The 13,751-nt window shown below is 37.9% G+C and overlaps 1 protein-coding gene across 4 annotated transcripts in view; it reads right to left on the reverse strand.

The window, feature by feature from the left end:
• The window catches only part of LOC122093997 (probable indole-3-acetic acid-amido synthetase GH3.1), a 22,349-nt gene extending 8,598 nt beyond the window's left edge, over positions 1 to 13,751 (reverse strand). For 2 of the 4 annotated variants that reach the window (XM_042664573.1, XM_042664574.1), the window contains exon 1: positions 13,012 to 13,732. The gene's annotated coding sequence lies outside the window, so the exon portion shown is untranslated. Of the gene's footprint in view, positions 1 to 5,881; positions 6,192 to 13,011 lie in introns of all 4 variants that reach the window. The other 2 variants (XM_042664575.1, XM_042664572.1) reach the window with 2 other exon arrangements.

Here is a 13,751-nt window from a genome sequence, read left to right on the forward strand (position 1 = left end):
CTTAGGGCTTAACATATTTATTAAAATAATTTTGGAGACATTACAGTCTGATTACAACCTTCTTATTCTGATTACCTTTTCGCATTACAGTCTTAGACAAAGAGACAAGTTGAATCCACTCATCTATGAAAACAATTGGTGGTAGCAGTGGGGGTGAAAATACAAGTACTGCTGCTACTGCACAATCAACGATTGATCCAAGCAAGGATCCGAAAAGGAGAGCTAAATCAGATGATCCTGGATGGAAATATGGGTATTGGCCTGACGTATCAGACAGAAATTGGATTAAGTGTACCCTTTGTGAGAAGGATGTCAGGGGAGGAATAAAACGATTGAAGCAACATCTTATTGGTGGCTATGGAGATGTAGCCAAGTGTGTGAAAACAACTGAAGCAATTGCTAAAGAGATGAGAGATGCAATATTGAAGAACCAGAGGAAGAGGAACCTTGATTGTTTGGATGATTTGGATGTTAGTGATGGACCTACAGAAGTAACGGGACCACAACAGAATATAGTATCCGATTTGGGGGTCTCATTTCCTATCCCTAGCTCTGGGACAACTTCAAGAAGAAATAAAGCTATCATTCAAACACAATCCAAACAAGGGGTCCCATGGATAAGCATTTGAGGAGGACTCCTGAAGTAAGAGGTTCATATCAGACAACAATGGAGAACCGAGTAAGAGAAGAAGAAAGAGATAAACTTCGTTCTTACTTTGCAAGGTGGGCTTATGAGAGTGGTGTTCCATTTAATACTTTGAAGTTAAGGAGTTTTAAGGAATTGCTAGAGGCAATTGGTCAATATGGACCAGGTTTCAAGGCCCCTTCAATTCATGACTATAGGGGGCCTCTATTGAAGTCTGAAAAGGATAAAATTGATGAGTTAAAGGTGAAGTATCAAGGATATTGGAGGAAACATGGGTGTACACTCATGTCAGATGGGTGGACAGACAAGAGAGGAAGGCACCTAATTACTCGCTCAAGGGACTTTTTTTTTGGAGTCTGTGGATGCATCTAGCCAATCACAAACAGCTGAAATGTTATTTAAGCTACTTGATAGTAAGGTTGAAGAGATTGGTGAAGATAATGTGGTTCAAGTAGTCTCTGATAATGCTGCCAACTATGTTGCAGCGGGTCGACTACTAATGGAGAAAAAGGAAGAGGTTATTTTGGAGTCCATGTGTAGCTCATTGCATAGACCTTATGATGGAGGAAGTAGGCAAATTACGCTCTTATATGTCTGTTATATCGAAGGGCAGGAAATTGACTGCATTCATCTACAGGCATACTCGTCTTCTTGAAACCATGAGGCAAAAAATAGGAGGAGACTTAGTGAGGGCTGGAGTGACTAGATTTGCCTCTTCCTTTTTAACACTCCAGAGCTTATACAAGCACAGAGAATCTTTGAAAAAATTATTTGTTGATGATGAATGGTCCCGTTCTAAGCTTGCAACTACAGAGGCAGGGAAGAAAGCTTCTGAGACTGTGTTTGCTAATACATTCTGGAATGGTGTGATGGATTGTATAAGAGCATCACAGCCTCTTCTTCAACTCTTGAGGATTGTAGATGGTGATGAGTTGTCTGCTATGCCTGAAGTATGTATGGCAATACAAGTGGCAAAGAAGAACATAAAAAAAAATTTTGGAGACGATGAAAGGAAATGGAAGAAAATCATAGCGATTGTTAATCACCGTTGTGAGACTATGATGAATGGATCAATTGTTAATCATTAGCTGTATTTTTCCTCAATCCAAACAAGTTCTTTAAGGCAATAGCAAATAATCCTGATAATGAGTTGGACTTAGCTCAAAAAGCAAGTGATGCCTTCAATGATGTTCTTGTAAGGTTGGTGCCTGATGAGACCTTACAAGATAAGATCATTGTCCAGGTTGACAAGTATACCACTGTTCAAGGAAGTTTTGCAAAGGACATGGTGATTAGACAAAGGGACAAGTTGAATCCTAGTAAGTATATTTCCTTTTAAAGTTCTAATTATTTTGGAACTTTGTATGTTGATTTTTTACTTAACTTATTTTTTTATAATATATTTATAGTCTCTTGGTGGTCTCGACATGGAAGTACTGCTCCTGACCTTTCAAAGCTTGCATTGCGCATACTTGGTCTTTGTTGCTCATCTTCTGGTTGTGAGCGCAATTGGAGCACATTTGAATTTGTGAGTATTGACTATTAAGTTCTGAGTACAATAGTACATGTACTTCACTTAATATGGTTTTATTGAAGATAAGTAGATAACCTCATATTATTAATGTTTTTCAGATTCACACCAAGAAGAGGAATAGGTTAGAGTATCGGCGGTTAAATGATCTTGTCTACATTCAATATAATCGCCGACTTCAAGCAAGGTTCCAAGAAAGAAAAGAACAATGTAGAAACTACAATCCATTATTGCTTGATGATCTTAATTGGAATAGTGAGTGGATGATTGGTGAATCAGAGGATGAATTAGTGCATCTTGAGAATGATATCACTTGGAGAGATGTTGATAGAGCACTTGGAGCATCTTCATCATATCAAGGCCACAATAGACAGGAGGGCTCCAGCATCTACCAGTGGAACCAATCTTTGATATACCCGGCGTGGTAGGAGGTTTGAGCTTGAGGATTCGTCAGATGAAGAAGTGGATGAGATAAGTGAAGAGGATATTCGTAATGATGAAAACATTGAGGATGATTATGGCATAGCTCCAAATGATGCAAGCCAGCAACAGAATGCAGATGAAGAAGAAGATTTTAATTTAATTACTGATTTGGATTGAAAGTCTTTGAGTCTTAGAACTTTGACATATTTTGAGTCTTTAAACTTTAAAGTTTTTTGAGTCCTTGAACTTTTAAGTATTTGACTTTCATTGTTTACTAAATTCTTAGCATTTTAGTTTATTTTATGTTTTAGCTTCATTGAAGTTTAAAGTTTTTTAGAATGATTAAGAATCCCCAGGTTAGTCACTTCTCATCCATTTAATTTGGCATTTCAATTTTTACTTTCGATGTATTTTAATTTTAAGTTCTTAATTACTTCTTTGACAGGAATAGAAATATAATGGATGACCTTAGGGCTTAGGCACTCATTATGGCATCATAGAAGTAAGTATAATAAATACTTGTATATTTTATGTCTTCTTTTCTTTATATTTATAATTTTGTTTCATAATTATGTATTTATATTATATGTTAATATGTTATGATGATTGATGATTGAATATTGATGATTGATGATGAACTTAGTTTATTCACTTTATTGATTTGTTTTCTTAATGAATATCTTACATTGGTATGAATATAAACATTTAATATTTATTTAGCATATGAATAATAATAGGATTCAACTAGTATTTGAGTCAAATAGATTGGTTTTATAAAAAAAAGTACATAAGAACGCTTTAGTCAATAAGGCGACACTTTATGCCCGCCTTATTGCTAAGGCGCTCTGACAGGCCCTCAAACGCCTCTGTCGCACCAGCGCCTTAAAAACTATGGTTGGTATCATTTCTGTATCTGCCGATATGGTACCGAAATTTCGACCGAGATGATTACCTTTCTGTAATTTGTAGCACATCTCGACTCGGTAAAAAAAAAAAAAAAAACACGAAATTACCGAGATCTCCGTGAGATTTTAAACCATGAGGAATACAAGAAAAAACAATAGACATAATAGTCCCAGCTACATAAAATATGTCTTGAAAAATCGAGACAATGATTAGACGAGTTGTGGCTTTCCCTGGATTGGAGATATATAACTTCGAAAATATCTGATTCAACAATGATATAATCCAATCTCAAGGATTTAGCCTAAAGAAGGCCAGCACGGATATATAGAGTTTCACCCACCATTGCCAAGTTGAAAGTAACATACTTAGAGACAACCGCTATTTGAGCCCCCAAGATTATCGATATATCCAATACTTCAACTCGAGCTTCCTTTCGAGAGTGTTGCATCGTAATTTATCTTTACAAAGCCCACGGAAGGAAGCTACCAAGTAACTTCTTGGGGAGTGGAAGAGGAAGTAGTGCCACCTTCGGAAACTGCTCCCTTTTTGCTTCAATGAAATCCTGAATGGATTGTTCACCATGTTTATGTTTACCTCCTTTGGAAATCACACCTTCTTGTTATAAATTAAGTCATTTACGGATTTCCAAAGGCTTCACAACAAAGAAGGATGCAAGAGGAACGGACTCGCGAGAAACAGTTTGTTTGATGCGAAGATAACATCACATTCTTGAATGAACATATACGTCTTTGAATCTTGAATTTGGGGAACAGAATACAATAGAGAGCAACCAACCAAACAGCCGTTGCAAAATTGCATAAAAAAAGAATGTGATCCTAGACTCTAATGGAACACCACATTGGTGTGATGTACTCAAAGGAATATGCATATGGGAGCGGGCTTCGTTGGAGGCAAGACCTTGAGCAAAACATGCCAGAGAAAGCTCTTGATCTTTGGTAAAGTCCGGATAGATCAAATGCGCTTCCATACTCCACCTGGAATAACACTAATTGATGTAGATCTTGAGGAAGATGGCATAGAATAAGCTTCTCGTGATGGATGTTTGGTAGATGATTTGATTGTACGTTGATTTGACCGAAAATTAGCCTATACTAGATGCACCCCAAACTTGTTGATCCTCCAACTAATACAAATTGAGATTTGATATTGAGGATAGCAAATCTATCTGAGGTACGAAACAAAGAATCGATTAAGTCAAGACACCAACTCCTACTCTCATCTTCAATAAGCTTGTAAACCCATTCAATATCGCATTGGTCGGGTTTTGAGTGTTGAATAATAAAGTCCTTGTTCGTAGGTACCCATCTGTCCTCCCAGATTTTGACTTTAGAGCCGTCACCAACTTGCCAAATAAGGCTTTATAGAAGCACCTTTCGACCCTCGAGAATGCTTTGCCAGCCCAAAGTGGGTGACTAGCCAACTTTCATTGCAAGAACTATGTGTGGGTAAAATATACAATGTTTAGAAATTTTGTCCAAAAGGAATCCATCAAAGACCATAACCATGATGCAACTTTTGCTAGTAGATCTTGGTTATGCAGATGAGGACCTCTAAAACCCAAACCACCTTTTCTTTGGAGCGGCATAAGAGGGACCAAGAAATCTACTAAATATTAGTTTTATTCCCTAAATTTCCCCAGAAGAAATTTGCTAGTCTTTCGGATTTGATCATTATGAAAAGTAGGAAATTTGAACTGGGAGAAGGCATAATTTGACAGGAAGAAAGTCACAACTTGAGCATTAGCTTCTTTTCAGCATGGGAGAGCATCTTTTGTTTCCACCTTGTAACTTTCTAAAAGTGCGATCCCTGAGATTATGGAAAAGAATAGACTTTGAGACACCAAATTATGTCGGGTGTCCAAGATATTTGGAGCACCCATCGCCATATGAAGAAGTCCACTTGGAGAAAGGTCCTGGTACAAAAATATTTCACAATATCTTCGATGGTCTATCCAAGGAGATTTGTATTGCTGCTTACCTCTTCAGCTAAGAGGTTATACAGTTAGTAAGGAAATCGGGTCTGTTATTCACTGCTTTGTATTTGAAGCAATGTTCCTCATCTTTGCAAATGAGTTACGGGACCCTTCAGTTTAAACATTCCTTACTACCTGTGCCTATTGCTCTTACGAGGACGGGCTTACCCGGATCATATCATCTTTCAACCGTATGAGAATACAGTGGAGAGACGACATGCAGATCTGTTAGTGGGGAAAAAAGAAGCATAAAGGCGAAGCATAAAGGCTAAGCATACAGTATACAACAACCAAATGGGTTCGGATACATAGATCCATGCAAAGCCAAAAATAAAAGGAAAAGAAAAAAATAAGAGATGAACACAATTGAGAAAAATCTCACCTAAATGGGGTTGGCTACACATGGATCCTAGACCTCCAATCAGCTTTATTCGAGGTCATATCAAGGACAAGTCATAAATTGTGCATGTCTTTCCTCACCACTTCTCCCATGGTCATTTTAGAACCTGGTCATAGCTCTTTTAGATCCTTCAATCTGAATCAGATCACTCCTCCTTATAGGTGCATCCCAAGGCTTCCACTGAACATGGTCGTGGCACATTAAACAACTTTCTCGGAGCTTATTATGAGTAGGGGCAACTCCAAAATCAGCTCTTATATGGTCATTTTTCACTTGATGCTTCCTAGTTTTCCTGCACATCCATATCAACATCATCATCTCTGCTACACATAGCTTATCTATATGCCACTTATTAACTACCCAACATTCCGCCCCATATATCATAGTCAGATGTATAATAGTTCTATAGAACTTTCCTTTAAGCTTTAAAGGAATACATCAGTCACACAACACTTTGGGCGCACCTCTCCAATTCATCAATTCCAGTTTAATTCTCTGTGAAGCATCAACTATTCATACAATATACCTTTTCCATGAATAAAAAAGATTTGAATTCATCTACAAATATCAAACATCATAATTTTCTTTGAAAATTTGGATAGATTAATCCATCCACAATAAATTTGAAGAATTCTGTGTTGGAGGGCCGGTAGAGAAAGGGAAGAAATCCCTGAGAGAACTCAGAGTTGCAGGGGGAGAAGAGAAGAATCACACAAGGGGGAAGGAAGGTCACATGACCAATTAAAACCACCAAGGTTTCAACCAAATAGTCAATTCATCATTCAAAATCTGTTTGATAACTTGGATTACATGCCTTTATATAATAAACTGAACTTAAACTTGCCTAATTAAAATCTAAAATTGAAATAGCAACTACTAATTACTTCCTCAAGTATAATGAATAAAATTAGAAACGAAATAAAACTCAAATTAGCAACTCCCTAATTGACTAACAACTACTCAAAATAAAAGATTACAGATCTTTCCAAATAAAATAACTCAATATTCTAAAAAAAAAAAGTAAATCCTAAAATATTCTATTGATCCCAAAAATCAAATCAGATCTGGTTCGTCTCGATTGAGTTGCCCGAAGGGTCAACTCGGTTCAGCCTCAATTCTGCATCATGATGGAAGTGTGGAAAGACTGAAGGAACCTACCTGTGAAAGAATAGGTTCATCAGTGCACTCCCCCTCCAAAAAAAAAAAAAGTGAACAAAGTCAAGGAATCATGTGGGAATCTATGAGTTTTAGGTTCTGCAAGTTAGAGAGATTAGAGCTGTGAGTTCTCTAATTTGGTTGACTTTGGATTGGGGAATTGTGGAGGGGACACATATGAAAGGTAAGGTTTTGGAATAACAATGAAAATTTTTAGAGATTTAGGGATTGAGATAATATAGGTATTGGATATTCATCAGAAAGTGGATGAAGTTTTGGGTTGGGAGAGATGTAAATACAAGTGCTTGGATTAGGGTGAGGTGTATGGTGGTACATTTAAGATGCAGAGCGTGAGAATGGAAAGCATCTTTTGGTGTTAGTCCATATCACTATAAGCTAAGTAGAAACTAACATGATTGATATGTGATAAGAAAACAATTTTGACAACTAATTCTCACTTGTATGATGGGGCCAGCCTCCAACTCATTATATGTTCTTTCCCAATCCCAACAACAATGCACTTGGAGATATACTAGAATAGACGGAATGATGCAGAATTAAGGCTGAACCAGGTTGACCCTTCGAGAAATCTCAACCGAGACGAACTGGATCTAATTTGATTTTTGGGATCAATAGAATATTTTAGGATTTACTTTTTTTTAGAAATATTAAGTTATTTTATTTGGGAAGATATGTAATCTTTTATTTTGGGTAGTTGTTAGTCAATTAGGGAGTTACCAATTTGAGTTTTATTTTATTTCTAATTTTATTAGTTAGACTTGAGGAAGTAATTAGTAATTTCAGTTTTAAATTTTAATTAGGCAAGTTTTAATTCCAGTTTATTATATAAAAGCATGTAACCCAAGTTATCAAACGGATTTTGAGAATGAATTGAATTGGATGTTTGGGGCCGGGTATGGTGAAAGACGTGTGACCTCCTTTCCTTCCCCCCCCCCCTGTGTGATTCTTCTCTTCTCCCCTGCAACTCTGAGTTCTCTCAGGGATTTCTTCTCTTTCTCTACCGGCCCTCCATCAAGTGGTATCAATGCCGAAGGATCCTTCCTTCACTCTCCTTCTCATTCTATCCTCCTTGTTTCTATTGCAAGTCTAAGATCTAAAAAAAAAAAAAAAACTCCATTCAAACAAGGAAATCAAGCCACCCACCCCACTCCCCCTTTCCCTCCCTTTATTATACCCTTCATCTTGTTCGGTAGCATACCCTCTTCTCAGTTTCTGTTCAACAAAAAAAAAGGTCCTCGAACCAGATTCCACCCCTGACCTCTTCGATTCTTCCAACAAGAAAAATCTTGCTGCCCTCTTCTTTCCCTTCACCACTCAATCGACCCCTCCCCTCACTTAGGGTTTCACCAGCAGCGAGTGAAAAGAATCAGGAAAAAAAAGAAGAAAGAAACGATAAAAAAAGGGCAAACAAATAAGGAGAGAAGTCGAGAAGAATGGGACGGAAAAAGAGAACATACCTGGTTTCAGACGTTTCCACCGTCGGTAGCCGAACCTCCCTGGAGTTCCACCACTACTTGCCATAGCCAGAAGGAGACTTCCTCGCGTCGGCCTGCTTCTTTGTGGCATCCCAGTGACCCAGCATCCTCATTGGCTTTTGTAGTTCGACCAAGAAGCAAACCTCCTCACTATCCTTTTCTGTCAGTACCTTTCCACCCATGTTTTCCTCTTAAAATGCTTTGTTTTTCATTTTATCTCCCTTATCTTCCTATATTACCCCTCCCTACTCATCTTATTCTTAATTATCCTATCCTTATCTCTTTCCAAGTCTACCCCTTCCCACACATGGTATATTTTTGAGTGACAATTGGACTTTAGTTATTTACAATTCTACCATCCTTGAAAAAAAAAATGACCCTCCATATTTACAGTTCTGCCACCCACTTGATTACTACAGTTGGTGTCTTATTTTTGTGAGGCCCATAGCAATTCCGACACAAGATTGGTTATGGATTCCTTTGTGTTCAAATTTTGAGTGTGATTGCCCAATGGAAAGCCTGCTACTTTGTTGATTGATGAGCAACTAAATGACAATTTTATCTCCAGATCTATGGTGGATATGTTGTCAAAGACCAATAAGATTATTTGAGTCAAAGAATGATGTATTCATTGAGTTTTCTGTTTCTCATTATTATAACGGTGTTTTTTGTGAAGTGTTTGACTCTCCTCATTTATTGTTATCATTTTTAAAACTCGTGGACGAGTTTATCTCAACATCGGAGGAGCTGATGCAGAATTGAGGTTGAACCGGGATGACCCTTCGGGCAATCTCCCCCCCCCCCCCAAACATCTTTTTGTTGGGGATACCCACTACCTCCAGGATAGCACTCCATATTGGTTTTGATGATAACAGATAAATGTAGATACTAATAATTATCTACCAAGTTATGTGAAAGCAAGATTCTTAACATGACACGGGTAACAAAGTCCTTAAGATGCGAGACCTCAAGACCTCAAGTATCAAGACATGAAGACCTCTTGAAGATCATATCAACCTCAAGCATCAAAGATTTGAAGATGTCAAGTGTACAAGAAAATATGAACATGCAAAAGGCGAGTCTATAAGAAGTCAAGATCGAAGACCTATTTTGTTGAGTTTTATGTAATAGCACACGCATTGCATGTACATCGCATTTCATTTTGCATACGTGTACTGTAAAGTAACCTAGTCTGACTCTAGGTGGTGCCATTGACGATACCTTAAGGCCCAAGGTGATTTGGCATTGAGTTGATAACAAAGTCCTTACTTAAGGGCATTTTAGTCATTTCTAGTGACTGAATCTAAAGTCACTTTATAGTACGAAAGTGTAGAGCCTTGAGTAGTGGAACTAACACAACTTAAATAGGGTCAATTGGATTCTGTATGAGGAAATTACGACCGTTTTAGTAATAACAATCAGTTAGGCCAAAATCCAGAGGCCTGTTGATAAGTATCCGTAGGAACTAGTAATTACCGGTAGAGTTCTATGTAAATCAGTCTTTGGCAAACAATAGCCACCGGACCCTGCTAGCACCCTACCGGATGGTCTAAGGAGTGATGTAGATAAGTCACTTAATGAGCTTATTTTATTACAAATAAGCCTTGGGTCGAGTTATGTATGTGTTGGGCCTTTGATCCCATGAGTTTTCTTTGTAATGGACCTGTTTAATGGGCCTAAAACATGGGCAGAGAGTAGAAAAACGGAATTTAATTCATTAGTTTAGTTAGAGTCCTGTTTTGAGTCTATTTCTTTTGTTATTTTAGTTTGAGTCAGTTTAGGTCTCCCTATTAGTGAATGACTAGTTAGTTACCTACTCCATGTTGGAGTTCTAGTCTAGTACTATTATGAGTCCAAGTCCCACTAGGAGTGTCTAGTCCTATTTGGAAACTAGCTCCTAGTTATGTTAGGATTGCTATTTTGCCCTCTTTAAATAGAGGAGTTTATGTAATCAATCCTCAGATTTGAATGAATGAATTATTGAGTGATTACTCTTTTGTTAAAAGGTGTTATTGAGAGGTGAGATGCTTAAACCTTTGAGGGGTGTGATACCCAAAACCTGAGGGGTGAGATACCCATTCCTTTATTCTCTTTCATCCTTCTCAACCCCCCATCGGTTCTATTCTTCTTTTCTATTTTATTTTCTATTCCTATTATTGTTACTGTGAGATTTCCAAGAGAATTTTCAGATCTGTCAAGCCCTATTAAATCAGAATCGACCAGCAAAGGAATTCCAGTTTTGAAGTCCAATCAATCTCCAATATATCCTCCATTTGAAGTCTAATCTGCCTAGTCTTGCTAGGGGCTATTCCACATCATTAGTGGATCAATCGACCCATCTTGGAAGAGCCATTCAAGGCTACCACCTGCTATCCCTGCAGAATTCTGACAAATTCTCTCCCCTAGGTCTGATTTTCAAAAAAGTGAATATCTTAGCAACCGACCGTCGGAAATCCTTCAAATTTTTAGGTTTTTGTACCCTTCCTAGGGACTACCTATGGCCAAGAGTGCAGCTCAAGACCTAGAGGAACCTCTCTCTATCCAGCCATATTGCAGGTCTTTCTCTCTCCTACCGGGTTGGGTTTTGGGCTGGTTTGCTCCTGTATTGGTATTGTACCCTTGGGGGTTTATTTGATGGCCTTATTCTCTTGTTTCCTGGTCATATTTGTCTTGTTTAGAGTTATACTTGTGGGGGTTAGCTTTTTGTAATCTACTCCTGCATTAAGGAGTCTTTCAATAGCTATATTTTCAAACCAACAGATCTATTGCCTCAAAGGATATATGATCCAGTAACTACCGGATCCTACCAGTAGTTACCAATAGAGCCAAAAAGTGTCTGTTAAAACACAATTTTTGTTCAATCTCAATTGTCTTCGAATCCAAATTAAGACCCTTAGTCACCCATATAAATACCCCACTTATGGTTCATTAAAAAAACAATTAATTCTCTCTTGAGCTTCATTATCAAAGAGCCAAAAGGTGAAAAAGGTGATTAGAGCTTAATTTCGTGTTTTGTTTTTTGTGCTCCTCTTTGAAGAACTCAATTACTTTATTCAAGTCTTCCACACTACTCAGCATATCATTTGGAAGACATCGAGGAGCATTAGCTATATTTTTATTTACTGTTACATACTTGCATATCACGCACATCATGAGGTAACACTCAAAACTCTCTATTCCACTTTGAATATTTGTTTACACATTGTCTAGATTGTACTTAGGCTTATATGTATGATTCTCTTATCCTTAAAAGATTTGTAAGGTCTCTATCAACTTGTAAAGAGATTCCAAAAGTCCCTCTCTACCTGTGAAAGAGATTTGTAAAGGATACTCTTATCCTATAAAATGAGTTGTAAATGTGTTCCCTCCCCACCTATTGTACTGAAAGAGAAGAACTACTGGAATACCTCTCAAGTGGAACTTGTGAGGAGTGGACTAAAGTCGAGTTGAATCGAACCATTATAAACCTTGGTGTTGATTGTAATTGCTTTTATTTCTATATTCCACAAATATTTAATTACAAACACATCTAAGTATTTCAATTGACGAAAATTTCTGTAAATCCGCTGGTATACCTATTCACCCCCTCTAGGTTATTTCAATGACCCTCAAAAAATAAACAAATAATTAGCCTCCACCAGTTATAACCAAATTTCTTTTTTGTTCTCTCTCTGTAGTATGTTTTATTCCCGTTTCTTCTTCTTTTGGAGATGTTAGTAATCAATCAAGTTTATTTAATCATACTTCTTCTCCTTCAGTCGAAATCAAAGTAAATCATAAATCAAGAAAACTTGATGAAAACTGTTTGATATTGCAATTAGATCATCATTTCTATGTTCAGATGTCAGATGGATCGAATATTTGGATAAATCAGCATATCGACATATTGTATGATGTTCACAAGATGCCATAGGCAAAAGATCAAGTTAAGGGTACTCTCCCCTGCCCCTCTTTGTTTATTAGTCAAATAAATGGAGAGTTTGAGAAAAGCTCTACCCAAAACCCATGGATACAGAGACATTAATGATTCATGCATAATGTGAGCCAGAAGCTGCACTTTACATCCTTCAAGTAGGAAACTGTTTCCCAATTTCACCAAGGACCATTTAAACAGAAGACAGGACACACACAACCAGCCTCTCTTCCCACCCAACTAACTGATCACTGATTACAATGTTGACAATCACTTTAAACTCAATTAACTAAACAAAAAACACAAATACCCCTCACTACAGAGAATGCAATCCGAGACTGGCTGTTATTAATTTAGTTTGTTTTGGGCATTAAAAGAATCAAATTTGGCCTTTCAGGTCAATTTATCTTTCTCTTGCCAACCAAAACTGCCAATAATGTCCATAACCTACCCATTTTAAATTCATGATGCAAGAATTTGTTTGACCAGAACCTAGAACGGAGTCCCAATAGACAAAAAGATTGAGAGGAGTGATTGGTTTCCTTTACCTGGGAGGGAACGTCTTGGATTTCGTTTGGGCATGGTGATTCTATTCCTCCTGGCATTGGTAGCGGACTTCTGAGCCGCCCCAATAACCTCCTTAGCTTTGCCAACACCAACCCCAACCTAACCCTGCTTATCGCCCACCACAACAATAGCCCTGAAATGCAGTTGCTTCCCACCCTTGCCCACCTAGTCACTCTCCTCACCTGAAACACTCTTTCCTCGAGCCCATCCCTAACCTTCTCCTTCTTCGTCTTCGACCCAAACCCTGTACTCTTCTTCATCTTGGAGTCCAAGGCATAGATGTCGTTACCGAGCACACTAACGCCACTGTAGGTCAGGGGATAGTTTGAAGTGAGAGAGGTCAGAAGAGCTATACGGAAATAATGCGAGGGGAAAGAAGATAGAGCAGTTGCAGAGGCACCCATTCTTCCTTCTGTTTGAACTATACTTCTGCTTCTGCAAATGGATTCCTTTCTTATTGGAACCCAAAGTCCCAAACCCAGTTTCTCATGGTTTTAGGGATCGGTATCATTTGGTATCGTTCACTTTTGAAGAAGAAGAAGAAAAATGGCATTTGAAAGAATCGCTGTCTTTAGCGGAATCGCTTCCAACACTCATCTATGTCAGGCAGAGGGAAAATAATGGCCTATTTAAGTATTCCTTTGCGTCTCTCTCTCTCTCTCTTCCAATGTGAAAAAGACTCTATACCTCTTATTTGGGAAAGAGAAATGGCACAGGTAGG

Source organism: Macadamia integrifolia, chromosome 11 (genome assembly GCF_013358625.1).
Source record: "Macadamia integrifolia cultivar HAES 741 chromosome 11, SCU_Mint_v3, whole genome shotgun sequence".
Classification (NCBI taxonomy): Eukaryota; Viridiplantae; Streptophyta; class Magnoliopsida; order Proteales; family Proteaceae; genus Macadamia; species Macadamia integrifolia.